At 44.0% G+C, this 15,757-nt stretch overlaps 1 protein-coding gene across 1 annotated transcript in view; it reads right to left on the bottom strand.

Annotated features, from left to right (window-relative positions):
• The window catches only part of LOC146867644 (proton channel OTOP2-like), a 97,429-nt gene extending 89,095 nt beyond the window's left edge, over window positions 1–8,334 (bottom strand). The window contains exon 1 of the mRNA XM_085615027.1: window positions 8,225–8,334. The gene's annotated coding sequence lies outside the window, so the exon portion shown is untranslated. The remainder of the gene's footprint in view (window positions 1–8,224) is intronic.
• Between the last annotated feature and the right edge of the window lie 7,423 nt (window positions 8,335–15,757).

Below are 15,757 nucleotides of genomic sequence, written 5' to 3'. Positions count from 1 at the left end.
TTGATTTTGCAGTGGTCTGTGGAATTACTGCCATACAACTAATGAGCAAAACACCACATCATCCAAAAGTAACGTGGTGCTTAATAACACCTTGGTGTAAATTGGAACTAATTAGAACCACCCAAGGAGTTTACGTAGCAAGGCCCCTCTGCTCTAGAAAGGAACAGCCTTTTGTGCACAGACCCCTCAAGAACCAACCCATTATCACCCTTATGGGGAGCTGTGGCAGCAGTGAGTGACCCCCATCTTAGGAAGCTCAGCCCTGGCATCTGATGAGTAGAGTGGACACTTTTATTGAGAGGGAGGAGCTCCGACAGAGATCCATAAGCGAGAATTTCTAGAAAGTATAACAATAAAATTCAGCTGGGCATTAGCTGCCACATAGTGTGAAACTCTCCAGATGTAGCGGCTTGTGGAATGTATCTGCAGCCTATGACGAGTATGGGTAATACGGCTCAGGCGCGCAACGCCATTGAGACACCTTCCCGGGCACACACACAGCCGCACGAGTACTTCACAGGTCTTTAAAAGACCATTTGCTTGTTAATGAGGCTTTGTTGTTTTTCCACCTCTTCTTAGAGCCCCTGCATCTCCACTCTGACTATCGCTGGAAGAATTAGCCCCCCCAAAATTTTCTTACCCCCCCCCCCAGAAATTCGGCCCTAGTTGTGCCTCTGATTCGGCTGTTGGTGGACAGCATTCTAGGCTTCCACCGGCCAGAGGAAGGCCTTGCGGTTTTTCCTGCCAGAGACGTTGCTTAATTCACTTTTTCTTTTTTTTCAAAAGAAATACTTATTCACCTTAAGCAGTGAAGCTTTATGCGTGGAACAGAGTGGAGAGCAGTAACAAACAGAACATGCATTGGCGAAGCCAAACCGTCTGGCTTTAATGTGCTAGCATATGCAAACGTCATTTGTGAATGTATTTATTTATTTGCACTTTTATATAGCGCGGACATGGCCCAAAGGTATCAGAGCGCTTTCCAGCACACAGGATATAGGGTTACAGGAATAGTACTTAAACTTGCATGTTTACATCAGTAAATGCTTACAGAAGTTACCACAAGAGACAGTTACAGCAGGGGGGCAGAGGACATACACAGTTACACGAAGTCGGATCATGGCGCAGTGGAGAAAGTAATTAAGTCTGGTCGAGGGTGAATTAACCAAGTTGTCTGTCTAATAGGAGGAGCTTGAGGTCATTTTTAGGTCAAGCCTAGTGCAGCGCGCATGCGCTGCTCTAGGAAATCAGCCTCTAGGAATCACTTCAGCTTTTCTACAAGCTTGTGCGTGTGGTGCTCACACGCTATTGGCCTTTGCGTCTGGCTTTAGCACGCAATTGGCCAAAGGCGTGTGGATGTCCCAGCTTTTCAGGAAATGTTTACTCCCAGAGCGTTTTGCTCTCGGGGGCCAGCAGCGGCCATATGTTTTGGGTCAGGTTTACTTGCCGCTTTCATTAGAAGGCGCGTCCCCTCCACCCCGGGCAAGGGACACACCCCACCTCCACAAGAGTGCGCTTTCACGGATGCGCTTGTAAGTCACAGACACCGCTTGATCGAGAAACCATGCCTTTGGCCCACTGGGGGAGCAAATTGCAGCCTTAGTGCTTTCTTGTGAACGATCTGCCGGGCTTTTTATTTCATTCTTGAACATGCTGAAACAGGGGCTAGAATTTAGAAACATCGGTACATAAATGTTTATTCGAATTTTTCATGGTAAATGATGTCATCGAGGCACCTTTAAAAGGATTTACTAGCTAGCCTATTGCTCTGATGACTGACCAGTTCTGCGTATTTATTCACAGAAAGCCCTGCATTCAGCAGTCATTATGTGGTGTGCCGTATACAATTTCGTAACTGACTACGCATTTGATTGATGCAACAGTTGGCCAGGGTTCATATTGAGTGCGGATGTTCCCGTGTTGAGTGTTCCAAGGTTGAAAAGGGGTGAAGCCTACGTCATATTCGCTGTTGTTGCACCGTCTAGGGCCAGAATCACTTGTGGCACATATTTGGCTAGGGTCACAAACACTTTATATACATTCTAGTGCACCTTCTCTAGTGCACACTCATGTAAGGGTATCAATATGCTCGTGTGTACATATGGGTACTCGCACCCTTGTTTACCCACATTTAAGGGTGGTTGGGTCCTTATGTGCACACTTGTCTACACCCCCTCACCCACGCCCCTCCCACGAGCCACAGTACCCCCCTCATCACCAGAGGCAGGACACACCACAACAGTATATGGTTTCAAAATGAAATACTCCTTTAACGTTGTGTTCTCGCTGTTTCAATGAATTTCGAAGTATGCCTATGCCTATGTATGGATAAAGCAGCATTAAGAACTTATTTAAACCACCCTACCATGACGCATGATTGTAAGGACTGTTTGCTTGATTACTGATTGACGTTTCTAATTTTGACTTCCGTGAGTTGCATGTGCACGGTAAGCAACGTGGCTGGAATGTCCTTAATCATTTCCGATCCACCCTCAAATGGGCCACAAAGGTGACTTTCCCCCACATGATGGGGAAAAAAAACATGGTTACTGTTGGACCCGGCCTCGTGGCGTGGTCTTAACCCTCTTGGATTGTGCTCGTCCCCCGCACCGGCCTACACGGGCCGCCCTTTCAGGCCGCCAGGGACCCCTCCTCCCTTCGAGGTCCCCCTTGGATTGTACCCGTTTTCCTACACCCGCCTCAGCGGCCCCCTTTTCCAGGCCGCACACGACCCCTCATCCCTTCGGGGTCCCCCCCATGCTTGCTCCTCGCACCCACCCACGCAGCCCGGCTCCCTCCGGCCTCGGCCCCAAGCGAAGCCCCGACATCGAGGCACCAAGATCTGGCCAGGGGGCACCGCCTGGCCACTTCACCACTCCCGGAGGAGAGTTTCGATGGGACCCCCACCGTCCCTCAACACCTAGGTGCGATCGTCCTCCGGCCTCCCCGGGCCTGGCGCCTCTCCCGCTGGGCGTCTGGCCTCTCCCAGCCCGGCCTCTCCGCCCCCCCGGGCGCAAGGGTCCGGACATCAAAGGGCTCCAGACCTATATCTGGGGCAACCCCGCAATGGGACAGCAGTTGTATCCCGGAGTCAAGAGCCCTGCTGATGGAATCGCAGCTGACCCTACGGAGAAGAACTCTTGCCGACACTATACCACGAGCCCTGCTGACTGCGTCGCGGCTCCACCTTATTGAGACAAGGAACCTCACGGATAATCGGGGCCCTGCTGACGCTGACGCGGCCCAACCTCGCTGAAGCCTCCCCCAGAGCCCTGCTGACGTCGTCGCGGCTCGAGCTGAACTGAACCACCTTAAGAGCCCTGCTGACCTAGTCGCGGCTCGAGCTCCACGAACTGATCGCCAGAGCCCTGCTGACGCCGTCGCGGCTCGACCACTCCGGGACCCGGAGTCCCTCCAGCTTGAGGATCAAGAACTGGGCCTAAGGTACCCTCGTACCCAGCTGCTACTAAAGACTGTCCCGCTACCCCGTCCCTACCAAAGACTTTGAGACTCTTGCGGATCCCTCGATCCCCCCTTGTATATATCGATAACCGTAACTTCCTAAATGCTGATAAAGAATTGCTCGTCTTGATAAACATCCTCGAGTCCTGTGTGGTGGTGTTACTGTGCTAGTACGGTATAGGGGAAGGACCTCTCCTAGGAGGCTTCTCAGCAGCGCTCGGCTACTTCGTGCAGTGTGGGGGCCCCCCTGGGTGGTCTCTCCGACTCCCCCGAGGTCCGCCTTCCAACAGTTACATATCGAGGAACTGATAGTGAAAGAGAGTACCACAACCTATAGCTGAGGGTACATTAGTTATCCATGCTGCACTATGCATATGAGATGTGCCCCCCTTCTTGCCTAGCACTGTCCCATTTTTAATAAGATATATATAGCATCGGCACTGAATTTAGTAATACATTTTCTTTCCGGTTGGGAGGACTTTTTTATTGTAAAGCCTTTGTTACACTGCGACTTTAAGCTTTTAGTTTTGTGCTTTTGTTTTTTTGGCTTCTTGGAACATCATTCTCTTCACTCCCTCCGACTCACTTATCTCTCATCTCCATCGCTATTTCTTTCACTGTCCTAGCGTTCTTTTCTACTTCTGTCTTCCACACCCTTTTTAGGTCGCAGCCTAGTCTGGCTTGCTAAAACCATCTCGGGGACATTCAGAAAGCTATCCTAGGAATGCCTTCTGCCCATTGCTTACCATTGGCTTTATGGTCTGGAACTCATATTTGCTTGTTTTAATTTAATTTGGTTGTGGTCCTTTTATATTAACTGCATAGTTTTATTGTGATGCACATGTATCCTCTCAACGTTGGAGTTTTTATAGTCTACAGATAAATGCTATAATTTGGCTGTATGCGAAAATCTAACATCGCATATGTGCTGTACAGTTAACTGCATTTGTGAGTGATTTTAGTACACCGCTTATGGGTGTGGTATTAATGGATTTTGAGAGCACCAACAAATCTAATTCCAACCACTGTAGATAAATATGAAATATTGGTGGGCGCAGTTTCATATGAAGATTTCCAGAAGTAACCCACAACATTTTTAAAGTGTATATGTCACAATGCATCTGTCTTTGTTAATAATATATACCCCATGCTAATTGTAACGCACTATCTGCCAGTCACAAGGTTGCCCTGATGCACTGCTGCAGGCTGGAAACGTTAGTTTTGCGAACCATGTTTTCAACCCCCTCCCACCCCAATCCGCCCATTGCTACTTTCAATTCCCCTCATCCTCTCAACTTTGCTTTCAGTTCTCTACCACCCTCCCTTAGTTGCTTCAATTGACCACCCCCCCCCCCCCACCTCCCCCTCCTATTGTAGCTTTTAATTCCCAAATGCCACCAAGAAAGAAGAATCGGGTGGGACAGGCAAGAATGTATTCCTGAATCAGACTGCATGACCCAGTGGGTGGTAATTGTATAGCGATTCAATGCCTAGCCGCACAGCACCCAGGATAATGTGCTGCACGGCTAAACACTTCTAAGGTCCCAAAGGCGAGACCTATTGGCTATGCCAATGCTTGTTGAAGGTTGCTAGGCAGGTGGTTAGACGGAGTGAGGGAGGCAGAGAGTTCCAGGTATTAGCACGTGAGAGCCGGTCCTACTGGCTTTGTCAATACTTGTAGTATTAGTAGAAAATAAAAAGAAATCTTTGATTTCCAGTACCCTGGGGCTCCCCCTGAAAACCGTTCCATATTGTTGATATGGATTGTTTTGAAATTCATAAAAAGTCGAGGTTGCCTCTTGCTGGCCCAGCTGAAAAATTGAGCTGTTCAGACTTAAGGGCCAAGGGAGCTACCAGAGTACATGCCGAACACTACGTTTTGTGCTGCCTTATGAATGCAGCTGTCGCTCACAAGAGAGGCCGGGGAAGTTTCTTCCCTCTACGAATCATGAAGGTTGTGAAATGAAAACAGGTCTTTTTAGCAGCACCTAGCTGAGCCCCATAGCCTGCACAACACATTGTTTACATTTGATAACATAGAAATATCAAATAGACTTATGAAAACAGCTGAATATATGAAACTCTCCACATGCTGCTGTCAACACATTTTAAATTATATTGAAAAATGCACTACACTTCAAGCCGAACTGTTCTGTGATCTATACCCAGAGGATTATACAAAAATGAAATATCACAGGGGTGAGCGGTGACCCAGTGGAACACCAGAAATCAGCTGAGTTAAGGTTAAAGATTATAAAATCCTCGAATGACAAAGGAACTAAATCACTGAGGCTTGAGATTGCAGTTAGGTTCCTCAACCCATCCAGTAGTACATTTACATACATTTTATAAAATCACCAATAAATATGCACATTAACATTTCTTATATGTAAACCCACACACCACATACTCATTGTGGCTCTATTTACCTATTTGGTGATATGATGGGTCCACACTGAGATATGTTTTTCTCGGATCCTAATGGTTGATCAGTGTGTAAAAAGCACGTTGGCGGTAGAAAAAATAATGGATTGGAATGTTGCTCAAAACAATCAGCCCTAATGTACAACCTCACTACACTATAATGCGAGGTAGTGATAGTGGACTGGATATTTAGCAGATGCCCTCCTTTCTTCAGCGGCCACCACACAGTTACTAACCATGGGCTCATTCAAGGAGTTTGAAAACCAATAGGAAACTCATGATTTGGTGTTTTGGGTTGGGAGTCCAAACTATGCTATTTGGAGAAAATGAGTCCAAACGATGCTCACTGCAGGGGATGAGTCCAAACTATGCTCTTTGCAGGGGACGAGTCCGAAAGAGGGATGAGTCCAAACTATGCTCTTTGAAGGGAATGAGTCCAAACGATGATCTTTGCAGGGGACGAGGCCGAACGATGTTCTTTGCAGGAAATGAGTCCAAACGATGCTCTTTGCAGGGGATGAGTCCAAACTATGCTCTTTGCAGGGAATGAGTCCAAACTATGCTCTTTTCTGGGGACGAGTTCGAAAGAGGGATGAGTCCAAACTATGCTCTTTGCAGGGAATGAGTCCAAACTATGCTCTTTACAGTGGACGACTCCAAACTATGCTCTCTGCAGGCGATGAGTCTAAACTATGCTCTTTGCAGGGAATGAGTCCAAACTATGCTCTTTGCAGGGGATGATTCCAAACAATGCTATTTGCAGGGGATGAGTCCAAACTATGCTCTTTGCAGGGGACGAGTCCGAAATAAGGATGAGTCCAAACTATGCTCTTTGCAGGGAATGAGTCCAAACTATGCTCTCTGCAGGCGATGAGTCCAAACTATGCTCTTTGCAGGGAATGAGTCCAAACTATGCTCTTTGCAGGGGATGAGTCCAAACGATGCTATTTGCAGGGGATGAGTCCAAACTATTCTCTTTGCAGGGGACGAGTCCGAAATAGGGATGAGTCCAAACTATGCTCTTTGCAGGGAATGAGTCCAAACTATGCTCTCTGCAGGCGATGAGTCCAAACTATGCTCTTTGCAGGGAATGAGTCCAAACTATGCTCTCTGCAGGCGATGAGTCCAAACTATGCTCTTTGCAGGGAATGAGTCCAAACTATGCTCTTTGCAGGGGATGAGTCCAAACGATGCTATTTGCAGGGATGAGTCCAAACTATTCTCTTTGCAGGGGATGAGTCCTAAAGAGGGATGAGTCCAAACTATGCTCTTTGCAGGGGATGAGTCCAAACAATGCTCTTTGCAGGGGACGAGTCCAAAAGAGGGATGAGTCCAAACTATGCTCTTTGCAGGGAATGAGTCCAAACAATTCTCTTCGCAGGGAATGAGTCCAAACTATGTTCTTTTCAGGGAATGAGTCCAAACTATGCTCTTTTCAGGAAGTCCTAATCCTGAGAGCAAGGTTACATGGGAAAAGAAGTGGAGAACTCGGCAAAGACTTTAGCCTTAAGTTCAAATGCTGAGGTATTGCCAATTCTAGATCACAAACGTCTGGAATACTTCTCCACAAGACAGAAATAGGAAGGGACAGGTGCTCGTCCATGCAAATGTGCATTTCCTGAACTGGAAGCTGTATTGGAATGTGCTTTGACAGACTCGAGTTGTTGAAAGTTATGAGGTTCAGACTCTGGGGCACCTCAGGTTCTATGTGGAGAAAAAAAACCCGCTCCGAAGACATGAAGAAAGGCATGCGAGGTGAGGATGTTTCTGATGGGACTTGTGTGCTGGGGTCCGAGCCAGTCACTCAGGCCATAAGCCTGAAGAATGGGGACCTGGGAGCTACTGAATGAGGCTGCATGAAGCTTCAGAAACCCTGGGTCCAACACAATGGAGGGACCTGTAAAGGTGTCACATCAAGGGGGACTTTGAGAAGCCCCAGGAATCCTTAGCAGTGTAGAGAATTCAGGACGTTTATAATCAATTCAGCCTCATCATATGGGGGCGACCACTCTATAATTCACCGCAATTGGAAATATGGTCGGCATGAAGGTACCGAAGTACAAACTCAGCAGAACAAAACTGGTGAAAGCATGGTATAGATTAGAAACGGGGGATATTTCTGGTGCGAAATCACGCCAGAGCTCAACAATCAACAGGACCCGCTACGGCTTCATTGCTGGCAGCTGCGTGAGAACAAGCCAGGCAATAGCAACCATTCAATTTCTATACAAATAAGAAAGGTTAAATACACCCTAAAACAACTTCTAATGGGAAACAGCATTTTTATGTTCCGTCTAATCGAAGCAAATATGAATAAAAAATATAAAATGTCACTTACAATTTTTTCACCTTCTTGGCAAAAGCAACCAGGATGTTGTTAGCAGACTCTTCGGCGCGCGCTACGTGGATATCATCTATTCTATCGACATTTCGACGTCGGCAATGTCTAACTGGACAATGAGTTCATTGGAATAAAGTGTTAGGTAAAATAACACGAAGCCGGGTGGAAACCTCGTCATGTGCTGTCGTGTTCTTGGGACGCCGAAGCCCTTCGTCTCAGAATCATAGAGGGGTCTTGCCTCCGTCCATGTTTGACATTTTGTGCCTGCGTAGAATCACGTTTCATGCTCACTGGGTTACTGAGCTGGCGCGTTTTTGACTCAGTGGAGCCAGATTCAAGAAGTGGATTAGCCTTCACGTCGGGGACCTAGGGAGAGAAATTGGAACTAATCCATACTGTGAATGAAAATTAAGGTTAATAAAATATCTTCATGGGAGGTGGGGTCTCCATCCATTAGCAAACATGTTACTTCTGGCACAACCCCTAGCCTCATTTGGCTTATGTCACCAATTGTTGAGTTTTTTTTACGTCGTAAAGCTCAAATTAATTATTACATTGTTGGAACACTATGAAATGAATCCACCATTGTTATGATCATCCAACCCGGATAAATAAACGAAGCTTGTGTGTTAAGGGGAATAATTATTTATATTCAATTTGTTATCTTCTCCAAGTTGTGAGGTTTAGGGGGAGTGTATGTTCCTATCCAGAATTATTGTTACTATGAGCCTTGGTCTCCCATTGGAAAAACGAGAAAACCTGGACATGGTGGTTAATAACAGGGTGTGCAATTGTAACATGTCTTATACATATTCTCACCTGCATAGGTTATTTATTTGGACCCTTTTTAGTTATGTTATTAAACAATCAACAGGTATCAAATCTGCATATGATGCACCTGAATTTTGGCCATTTATAAAGCCCCCTTGAGTTTAAATAGTGAATTTTATTTTATGGGTTTAGAAAAAGTTCTTTCCGATTGTAAGAGTAAATATGTACATTTATTTATGTATCTGATAACAAGGCTCTTATGGATAAAGTGGATGGCATGCAGCACTGTAGAAGATTTTGTACCTGGCCAGTTCCAGGCTGGTGGCTGACCTAACAAGCTCCAGAGACCACCCGTGCAACGGCCATGCTGGCCTGAGCCTGCTGGCCTCTGCTGGAGGGAGTCTCTGATCCCCAAGAGTTGCCTCCCCCAGTCCTGGACCCTTGTCTGGCACCAGAGTGTACTCCTCTGCAAGAAAATGTGAAAACCCTGAAGTTTGGGCTCCTCGCAACCATGCCAGTTCACACCAAGACCTTGCCGTCTTTGACGATCGCCAGTGTTAAGGTACAGTGAGACCAGTTCTTCGCGCTACAGCGACTTCCAGCGATGACCGGCAACACGAGAGCTACACTTCGTGCTACAGCAATGACAGCCTTTGGTCACCGCCAACGCAAAGCTACAGCAATGAACATCCGTGACGCCTGACCAGCTCTTCGCAATTCAGCGACGACAGCCCGCAACTCCTGGCCTGCCTCTTCAGCGGGACTAACCTAGTCCCTCTATCCAACCCACACTCCATCATGGTGGGCCTGAACATGTGACTTTCCTCCGGTCTAGCACGAATAAATGATTGCAAATAGCGAATTGTGCTTTTAGGCACTATTTTTACAAAAACTTTAAAATTAAATATGTCCAGTTCCACTGATTGGATTTGTGACATTCTGGTATAATTTTATTTATTACAATTCACTCTAGTTTTCTAAAATTGTTTGGGATTTTCCTTATGTTGTGTTTTCACCTTATAACTGTTTGTGTGCTGTATAAATACTTAACATATTGCCTCTAAATTAAGGCTGATTGCTTTGCGCCAGCTACCAGAGTGTTAAGCACTGGTAAATTTAGTGACATTTGTGGTTCAGTCTGACAAGGATTGTGGTTGTTACCTGATTGGGCTTCCATCCACCTCAAACCATACCCCAATCTCTTCAAATATAATTTCCTTTCTTTTAAAATGTACTTTTTAAAAAAGGGTTAAGGATTGTCTAATATTGCTTGCTTTGCTGAAAACAAATAATTTAAAGAAGCTATTGGAAAAAAAGAAAACCTCGCATCTTGAATTCTAACTGTATACCTTTAATCTGCTTCCAAAGAGAACCTTGCCTTTAGGAATAAGTGCAGATATATTATGTGTTCAATCTTCGTAATCACAGTAATTATGATTACCCTAGTATTAGTAGGATTTCATTGAACACCTGAGCAAGAATTTTGGAACACAAACACAATAAAACATTCATATATCTGAATGAGGAAGAGCAACTGAGAGCCTCTTTTGTTACCTACAATAGGGAGAATTATTCAACACACATTTATTTTAGGTTAGTGCAGGAATACACACACGCCATGGGACTATTATGTCTGTGCCCATTTACCGTTGTCAGCACCAGAAGAAGTCACCTATTACCACATGTCATTATCTTACGAACTCTCAAGTAGTATATTACTTACACTTGTATATAGATGAGAGTGTCGTTGATAGAACGCATGAATTTACACTCAAAAAGAAAATAAATGGACACAGCCTGCCATTATTTTATGCTACATAGACCTATAGATAATGTTAAAGTTTATCAGAATAATTTAACCTATTTGATGTGCCCTTTAGAGAAAAATATTATTATGGGATTAGAAGAAAGAAACACTAACATGACACGTAGTAAAGACAAACATAATGATGTTTAAAAAAATGTTTGGAAGAAGGAAGAAGATAAATTTAGAAAGAAATTGAAATGGTTTATCCAAAATTAAGATTAGATAGCCAACATAAAGGGAACGTTTGATTTACAGAAGAATGATACCAAAACAAATCAGACATTTGGGGATTAGTAGTTGTGAACACACATTTGAATTAATGGGAGGGACAAGGCAAATTTACAAAGAGAAGAATCGCAATTCCAGGAGTTTATTTTGTTTGTGGACAGAATGCTTACTTTCTCTTACTTGCAGATTGGGAGGCTATTTGTTACTCAGGGGTGCTATTTCCTAAAATATTCCATGTTTCTAGTATAGATTAATTAACAATAACACCGGCACACAGACACACCCGTGGTGCAGAGAAGGGAGCTCAATTGGTAGGAGATAATTTTGGAGCAATCATTCGACCTGTAGCAGTAATTTTAAATGACAAAAAGATTAGAAAATTGTCAACTGCTGTCGACAAGCAGGCAACAAGCGCTTCTGGAGCTTTGCTAGTAGTAAATACTGAGCTGACTGCCAAATGTTCAATGGTTTTGCAAGATCGTTTAGCATTAGACATTTTTCTTGCAGGAAAAGGCGAAGTTTTCAAGAAATTTAAATTAGCCCATTGCTGCTCCTATAGAACTGGCGAAAGTAAGAAAATAGAGGAATTTGCAAAGAACATTTCTGATTTAAAGCCTGAACTAGAGGAGTTGGAAACACCTAGTGTCTGAGAAAATGTTGTTAAAGCAGTTCATACAGTTTGAAATTGGATTGCAACTTCAGGAGGCGGTATTGTAAAGGCTATACTCAAACCAGTGCTAGCAGTAGGGCTTTGCTTATTATGGCTGTTTGCTTTATTCAAAGGCTATAGATATTACTTACACAAGAAGAGAGAAAGAGAAATGAATAAAAGATTTGAAAACAGTTTGACATTGAATCACATCATGAACAATGACTATAAAAAGTCATTGAAATGTCAAAGTGAAAAAAGAAAGAGAAAGGATTCGATGGGTGACGAGAGTGCCTTTTGAACAACAGAACTCACATAACAAACTAAGATAGTGTGACAGTTGATAAACCATCAGATGAGGGACTAATAGAGTCAATTAATTAGGATAAAAAATAAATTAACAAAGTAAGCTAAATGTGCCACAACGTGATTTAGAAGCTTGACCCTACAATGACATGCTTAGAGATGTTGTCATAACTGTAGAATCTTTCGGGTTTAACAAAATGCATTAATTTATTAAGCAACATTTCATTCTTTTTTTTTCTAAAACTCTTTTCATTAATAGCACCACATAATATAATATGTTACAGACATTATAGGCGGCATTACGACAAGATGGCTGTGTTAATATATGTCCATTACTTACATTGTGCATATGTCATTTTCACCCTTGCTTGCAAGATTGTCCAGGTATATTCTTCAGATTTCTGCCAGCGACGGGCCCCAAGAGGGTGGGGTACACAGTCCCCCCTATAAACATTCTATCCTCCCCACACCTGTTCCCATTTCTTGGGGCATCCTCTGTTTACATGGACTGCCTTCTCGGCTACCATGGCCCAAACCATATCTTTGCACCATTTTGCATGTGTTGATGTCGGCTGTGCTCCCCAGTGTTTAGCGTCATTACGCTCTGCAATCATCATACCTAGCGTCGCCCAGTCTTGATTTTTATGATTAAGGTCTGTTGCATCCCAAATATTAAGAAGACACCTTTTGGGTTCGGGTGGTACTGGGGTCCCGTATATCTGTGTAATCGTGTGCATGATTGATTTCCAGTAATTCCTGATATGATATGATAGAATGTGCCTGTCCCTCCACACTGACGCAAACAGAGCGAGGAATCAGTTCTCCCCATTCTAACTAGTGTTTCTTTGGGTAGGTAGGTTCTGTGGAGCACCTCAAGTTGTACTAATCGCAATCTAGAGGGTATTGCCACCTCCCACGGGGATTCCAGCACTTCCTGCCAGTCAGTGTCGTCTAGTTCCCCTATGTCTTTTTGCCATCTCTCTCTCAGAGGCCTTGCATTGGATCTGGCAAGTTATTGATAAGTTAGGGAGATTGCCCTGTGGTCCATCCTTTCCGTGAGCAGCCTGTCCTCTAACGGTGAGGCCTATGGGAGGGTCATGTCCGCAGGGATCACTGCCATAAGTGTGTGTCTGATCTGTAAAGAGCGGAATGTTTCCGTTATGGCCATGTTATATTGCTGTTTCAGCTTTACGGATGGTATGACTTTTCCCTTGTCCCAGAGATCTCCCACTCTTGAGATTCCGATGAGATCCCACTTGTGGAATCCTGCACATTTAATTATTAAAACCAGTTTCTTAAAGTGGGGTAAACTGTGTCAGCTTGTTGTGCCAGCCTAGCTTCTTGTGTATTGTGTGCCATAGATGAACCGTTTCCAATGTTGTTCGCTTTGTTGTATAATGCTCGCAAGGCTCCCCTGCCCCCAAAATGTACCCATCCATCCTAAACGCTGGGTGAGTATGGGGGCAGTGAGTACAATGGTTAAGGACTGTGAGCTGCAATGTCCAATAATAAGCTTATATGTGTGGCATAGCTATGCCGCCATCTTTCCATCCCTTAACTTATTATTTGGTGGCTGTGCGGGGTGGTTTCCCATCCCATAGCAAACTACGTACTTCAGCATCTATGGCCAGAAAGTAGGTCTGTAGTATACGAAAAGTGTGTTCTGGAGGGCATATAGAAATTTTGGCAGTGCCATCATCTTGAAAAGTGCAGCAACCCTAGTAACGTTAAGGGGAGGGAGCACCAGTATTTGACATAACCTCTGAGGTGTCTTAAGGGCTCCTGGAGGTTCCTACTCATTAACTCCTCAGGGGTTCGTCGTGACGAAGATATCCAAATAGTGAAAGCCGTCCTCCACCACTGTCACCTCTCACTCTTTTGGTATGTTCAGAGTGGGGGGACCGTTAAGGACATATAAAATTGGTTTGTTCCAGTTTATCGTATATCCGGAATATTTCCAGAAATTTATGAAAACGTTCATTATTCTGGCTAGGGAGCGTGTTGGTGACGCGACATACAGTAGGATGTCGTTGGCATAAAGTGATATGCGATCAACCCATTCCGCCGCCCAACGAAGTCCCCTCATCAGGGGGTACCCCCTTACTCACGCTGCAAGATGTTCGAGTACAAGAGCAAGAGTATTGGCGACAGAGGGCATCCCTGTTGTGTCCCTCGTCCTAGGGAAAAGATCTCTGATAGTCTGGCATTGACCACTACTTGCGCCAAAGGTTTTGTGTATAGGAGGAGGACCCAGGACCTGAATTTGGGGCCGAGCCACATACGTTCAATGACTGCGAAGAGAAAGGTCCATACGATGGTGTTGTAGCCCATGCAAGCGTCCAAGAAGAGGATGATGGCCTCCTCTTAGATGGTGTTTCTTTTCCCCTGTACCCCATGCAGACGTCACAAATTAAGGGCTGTGTTCCTGCCCAGCATGAAGCCGGATTGGTCTTGGTGTACCAGTTTATTGAGGTATGGTGTCAATCTGTTTCCAAGTGTTTGGTCCAGAATTTTCGCTTCTGCATTAAGGCAACATTTTATGTCATGAACTTCCTATTTTCTTATGTTTCATACAAAGATTGAATAGAATAATGTGTGCATTTAAACACTAATGATTGATTCATAGTGTAAAAGAATGCATTACCCAAAAGTGATTTTGTCTTTTAAATAGTAGTTAATTGTTCTCACAGTAAAACAAATTTATATCTCGAAGATTGATCTGTGTTTAAAGCCTTTGGGAACTATGCCTTATGTTTCCAGAATCTCATTGTCCAAGACTGTCTGCAGCTAACCATATGATAAAAAGTTTAATCTCCATGTATTTACATAGGAACGGAGGAGCTGAACCTGCTTACCGAAGAACACTCTTCCCGGATGGATTCGTGTTTATATTAGCGCATGCTCCTAGGTAGTTTCAACACTTTTTCTTTGGTGGATTGCCCCAAAATCAGACCTTTGACAATTGGGGCTACTGCAGCTACTGTTTTTCCTCTCTGCCTCACTTTGCTATTTTAAATTCACAATTTGCTACTGCAACTGAATGCTGGGATACTTGGATTTAATGACACTCGGCTGAGTCTTATGATCTACTCTTTATGGGAAGTTCTACTACTCTAATTTGGCTCTGAAGCTTCACATTCCTTAGATTGCACTCTTTTCAGTGTAACTTGAAATCTTCATGGGTTCTTTAAATCTAAAGCTCTGATCTTGATTCTATAGAATAGGGCACTTATTCCTTTATGAAACATGCTTAATGCAATTTTATAAAAAGGATGTTTTGTTCTAACCTTTCTTTTTGAAGCGATTGATGAACTACCTAAATAAAGACCAAACATAATGAGAAATATAGCTTTAAAATGACAATACAACTCTCATCATAGACTGAATTGAACTGTGAATGAGATTAAGTTTGAAATTACTAACTTGCTCCTTGACTCCTAATGCGAGTCTCCAATGTCCATCAGAGAGAAGCAAAAGGATTTATCCTAGAAAATAGTGCTTAACCCTGACAGACAATAAAATGACTAAAATGTGGGCTCAGTCCGTGCTATCACTAAGAAACCTTATCAAATAAGCACATAAACCTTACCTCTGAGAGTCTTATAACATGTAGTTAAAGAAAACTGGAAGGTAGGCTTGACATTCAAATATTGAATAAGAACTAATTTGAATGTACTCGAAACAGATTTAATTAGATTTCGTCCTTAAACACGTAGAATCCTGTAAAAATATACATTTAAAAAAAACGTTATTGATTTCTATTCTTTCT

This window comes from Triturus cristatus, chromosome 1_2 (assembly GCF_964204655.1).
Source record: "Triturus cristatus chromosome 1_2, aTriCri1.1, whole genome shotgun sequence".
In the NCBI taxonomy this organism is placed as follows: domain Eukaryota; kingdom Metazoa; phylum Chordata; class Amphibia; order Caudata; family Salamandridae; genus Triturus; species Triturus cristatus.
This window is presented reverse-complemented; position numbering and strand designations above follow the sequence as displayed.